General features: G+C 36.6%; 1 long non-coding RNA gene across 2 annotated transcripts; it reads left to right on the forward strand.

Annotated features, from left to right (window-relative positions):
• Positions 1 to 1,550: 1,550 nt before the first annotated feature.
• On the forward strand, positions 1,551 to 4,195 carry LOC110699748. 2 transcript variants are annotated; one of them, XR_002506992.1, is made up of 3 exons: positions 1,551 to 1,791; positions 2,666 to 2,768; positions 3,939 to 4,195. It is a non-coding gene; the product is annotated as an uncharacterized LOC110699748 (long non-coding RNA). The 2 variants fall into 2 exon arrangements; XR_002506993.1 differs by lacking the exon at positions 2,666 to 2,768 and having other exon boundaries at positions 1,553 to 1,791.
• The last annotated feature ends 1,008 nt before the right edge of the window (positions 4,196 to 5,203 follow it).

The raw sequence follows: 5,203 nt of genomic DNA on the forward strand, positions 1-5,203 counted from the left end.
AACCAAAAAAAAAAGAAAAAAAAAACTTAATTCCCCCAAAACCACCAGCCCCCCACCCAAACCACCCCCTCCACCGGCCCTCCCCCACCCCTTCCACCAGACCCCACCCAAAAACACCCCCCACGCAGTCGGAAAACCGCCCCCACCCCCCGACCACCACTCCCCACCTGCCGAAACACCTCCCCCTCCCTTCCCCCACCCACGAAACCCTCCCCCCTCCCTTCCCCCATCCCGTAAAAACCCGTGAAACCGACCCAAAACACCATCCCCGTCGCAACACCCAAAACCCCTCCCTCCCTCAAAACCTCCCTCCCCACCTGCCAGACCCCAAACCCCCTTCCTCTGTACCCACGAACACAATTCGCCCCTTCCCATACCATTTCCGCCCCTTTCCCCTACTTCACCGCCATACTCCAAAATTGAAACCCTAATAATGGTTTTAAGGTTTCCATTATAGGTAAGTTTCTATTATGGGTCCTAAAAAGGTTTTAGCATGCTAGTTCAGGGAGAAAGGGGGCGGAAATGGTTGGGGGAGTGAGAAATAAGTTCGTCGGCATAGAGGGGATGGTGGTTTGGGTCGGTTTCATGGGTTTTTACGGGATGGGGGAAGGGAGGGGGGAGGGTTTCGTGGGTGGGGGAAGGGAGGGGGAGGTGTTTCGGCAGATGGGGAGTGGTGGTCGGAAGGTGGGGGCGGTTTTCCGGCTGCGTGGGGGTGTTTTAGGGTGGGGTCTGGTGGAAGAGGTGGGGGAGGGCTGGTGGAAGGGGTGGTTTGGGTGGGGGGCTGATGGTTTTGGGGGAATTATGGTTTTTTTTTAATTTTCAAAGGTTTTTTTTTATTTTTTTTTATTTTAGACTAATCATGTACTGTCAAGTGGCTTTTAAAAAACATAAAAAAAAAAATTAACCTTCTCAATAGGTAACCGGTCATAAGGACTGAAGAAAAAGAAGACCCCCCAAAGTTCGGATTATTCCAAAATAATCCAAAGTTGGGATTATTGTACCAAAATTGATGAAAGTTGGGATTATTTTTTCTAATTTTTCCTATTTTAAATGCTTATTCAATGCTCCCGCAGCGTTCGTTAGCAAGATCCTAATAAAAAGAAATGAAGAACCTATACATGAGATGTCTTAAAGACTTAAACTAATACAAAGTATATGATTAAATTTGACCAAATAAACTAACCCCTTAAGCAATTTTTAGTTGGTTACTAACTTACTACTACTGTATTAGAGCAACTCCAATGGTTGTAGCTAGGGACTTGATTGCAATATTAAATAATCCCTAGCTATTAGCTTGACCATTGGAGCTACAAAATGCAATTAGCTTGGCTAAGCAAGTTAGCTTTGTCAAGCTAATTTGCTTTGAGAAAAACTTACTAAAAAATTTAAAAAGTAGAATCAATAAAATGAAATATAAAAAGTTAATTAAGGAGAGGAAATTCATTTAAATTATAAGCTAATAGCTCAAAGTAGCTACAATAACAATTAGCTTAAAAATTTATGTGGCATGCCAAGCTAATTGTCAAATTAGCTTGATGTTGGAGTTGCTCTTAGTGAATGACAGGATAATACAGGTTATTAGCACACCTCATCAACGCTTCTTCATTTTTAAGGCACCGAGTTCTTGAGTCTAACCCTAGAGTCACTGCTCACAACTGAAAAACCCCCCAATTCTCTATCTTCCTCTCTCATTTGCTCACTTTCTCCATCAATCTGCCTCTGCAACCATCACAATCGCTCATATCGCCGGATTCCTTGTACACCGACGCCGGCGCAAATTCCTCTATATATGTAAGTTCGTTTATTTATTTATGTTCATCTATTCCAGTTCTAATTTCTAGTGTGTTTTTTTTTCTATTTTTATATATTGAGATCAATTTGTTGATTAAATTTGTCCATTTATTGAATTGCTTTGGAGTTTCAATGTCAAAACTTGCGTTTTTAATTAATCGTATATTTCTACATGGTTTTGCTTGATTTTTGTTATATATCTTGTTGGGTTTGGTAATTGATAGGAATTTTACTGAAATTCAATTGAAGTGATGGAAGTTTGAAATTATTGGTGAAATTTTGGGGCTTTTTGCGTATTTGTAATTACCATTTCATTATTAGTGTTGCTGAAAAATGTGTATTTGTAATTACCATTTCATTATTACTATTCGCATGTTCCTCAGAAACAACTAAAGGAAGATGTAATTTGCATTATACTTGGGCTGGAAAACAACAAAGATGTAATTTGTAAAAACTATTTTATGCTCTTTGGTTCTTTATTATGGTGTTATCACCTACAAATGAGTATAGCTTCATAATTCTAGTTTATCATTGAAGTGGACAAGTGGTGCCATAGTTTCAGTTTTGATAATTTCATCTTAATTTGTTTAGCTGACACATTTTACATTTACACACCATTTCTAATTTGGATTATATACTTGGTTATAAAAAAAATCCTTTCTTTAGGATTCAATTACACTCTTAATATTCGTACACTACTTGCCAAATCTTTGATCCCTGGTTAAGCTTGATGCCATTTACTTTCCCAATTCTTGCATTTACAAAGAATAAAAGTATGCAATGAAATAAGTTTATTAAATAAATCCAGGTATAATAAAAATTGTTGATTCCCTTGTTTTTTTTTTTTTTTTTTTTTTTTTTTGGGTTCTTGTAGTGTCCTTCCAGCAAAATGATGTTGATTGTGGACAAGATGTGATGCAATTCAGGAAAAAAATAAATTCACATAAGCCCCTTAAACTTCTTGAACTTATAACTTTGTAAGTCTTCACTCTCTAGGTTTATGTGATTATTCGTTTCAACTTCTTGGATTAGGTGAAGCTATGGGTAATTATCCTTTAATTAATTTCAATAATGCTTGGATATTCTAGAGTTTTCCCCTCTCAATTTGTTGGACTTATAATATTATATATGAATTGGATGGCTTTTCTTAAGTCTTGTTCTATTTGTCTCAACTGAATAATTTATTAGATTAAATTATTTTTTATACAATATCATTCCGGCTGCCCTTATGCTGCCATTTGTAAATGCGTAATATGTTACCGATATTGCTCTCCTTTTCTAGCTATAGTTTGCTACTGCCACTGCAGTCTGTTGCCTTTTCATTCCCGCTGGATGTTGCTGTCTCTATGTGCATGGCAGCTTAACTGAGATCGATCTATGTTAACTAATAACTATTAATTGCACAATAAACTTCATGTGTTACATCATGGTATAGATATTCAGATATTAATCTAAGATTCTCTAGATGTGTTCGAGTAGATTAAGTTAATCTCAGTTAATCACTTATCTCAAACCAGTCCCTGGCTCCCTGCATCTCAATCAGAAAGCTATAGCACAAATGCGAAATTCAAGACATGTGAGGTTAAATTGAAATGTTAGAGGATGGACTAAAAGTGAATCCAAACAGTTTAGACACAAGAGTGGTGTGTGTAAGATGTATGTAAAGTCTAAACACTTTCCCGAATTCCATGGCATCAAGAAAAAATCTAACAAATGGTGCCTTATTTGTAGTGTCTGTTGCTTCTATTGCTTCGTTTTGCTGTTGTACCTATTGCCACGTGATTTTTCATTGCTCCCTGCTATGTACGCATATGTTTCCCCTGCTGGTACCTGTTGTTTGCTTTTGTTGCTGCATATTGTCGTCGTACCAGCTGGCACATGGCAATGCTGACTGGTATTAATAGAGGTTGAAAAACCGCTATTAAAAGCATTTTTAACCACTATAAAAGGCATATTTTGTCGTAATGGTCATGAAAAGTTAGATTATTAATGGTCCTTAAATTGCTATGAATCTTCCCAAGCTTTCAAGGAGGTTCTTGATGAGTTTAAGTTGTCTCTTCATAATATCTTTTAATTATCTAGATAGCTCTATTATAATCATCTACAATATTATGGTATTCATTCATGTCTTGTTGGTTTTTAAACAGGCCTTCTAGTGTATTCTCTTGATAATTATTATCAAGTACTTATCTGGTTTTCATTAGCAGACCTGTTGCTGCTACCTCAGTCGCTATTATTAACGTTGAAATTATTGATGCTGATGTTGTTGTTGCTGCTGCTGATGTTAAATGTTCCTATTAATGCTAATATCAACTTTGTACAATTGAAATACTTTCTTTTGGGAAAAAATTGTAATATTTATTACAATAATTATTATTGAAAATATTCAACTTTTTTTTTTCAAGGTTTAAATATATGTATGTGTATCTGTTTCAATTTAGAGGGAAAAAAACCCATTTTTTAATGGGCATATTTGGCAATGTTTCATGTAAGAACTGGTGCACCATGGGCACCAAGCATTTAGGTACCGGTGTCTTTGTGGTTTTTATACTAGAAATAATCTATTGCAAAAATTTAGTAACTAAAATATGTATTAGCAACTGATTGGTTAGTAGCACATAATTGATCTTAGTAGTTGCTAATCAGTCACAAAAATATTGGTCTTCGTAGTCTCTAATCCGCCGAACAATACTGGTCAACGTAGTCTTAAAAATTTGGTTAAAGTAGTCACTAATCTGTTGCTAATATTTTGTGATGGAAAACAGATCAGTTGCTAAAATCTCAAAGTTAGTCATTAAATGACAGTCGCAAATTGGTCGCTAATATTTTGCGACGGGCAATAATTTAGTTCCTAAAATTTTAAAGTTAGTTGCTAAATGACAGTTGCAAAGTTGTTGCTAAATTTGTGACTATACCAAAATTAGTCGCAAAAATGGATTTGCGACGAGGTCTTTAGTGACTAACCAAAGTAGTTGCAAATCCGTCGCAAATCCATTTTTGCGACAGATTTGCGACTAATTTGACCGTCGCAAATTCCCCTTTTTCTTGTAGTGGATAATACTCCACGTCCAAGGGAGTACTATCGAAGATTGCTTCTCTTGAAACAATCCTCATCCGCATTGATAATATTACACGTCCAAGGGAATACTATCGCAGATTGCTTCTCTTGAAACAATCCTCATCCGCATTGATAATATTCCACGTCCAAGGGAATAATATCAAAGATTGCTTCTCTTGAAACAATCCTTAGTTGTTTGTGACAACTCTCCACAGTCTAGGGAACGCCACCTTACTGTTTCGATGTTCACTCGTCTCTGAACAAAGAGCTTCCTTTTTTTTTTGGATATGTTCACGCGCCTCTGAACAAAGAGCTTCTTTTTTTATATAATCTTCTGAATGATGTGTCCACTCG

The sequence above is a fragment of the Chenopodium quinoa genome, unplaced genomic scaffold (assembly GCF_001683475.1).
Source record: "Chenopodium quinoa cultivar QQ74 unplaced genomic scaffold, ASM168347v1, whole genome shotgun sequence".
Lineage (NCBI taxonomy): Eukaryota > Viridiplantae > Streptophyta > Magnoliopsida > Caryophyllales > Amaranthaceae > Chenopodium > Chenopodium quinoa.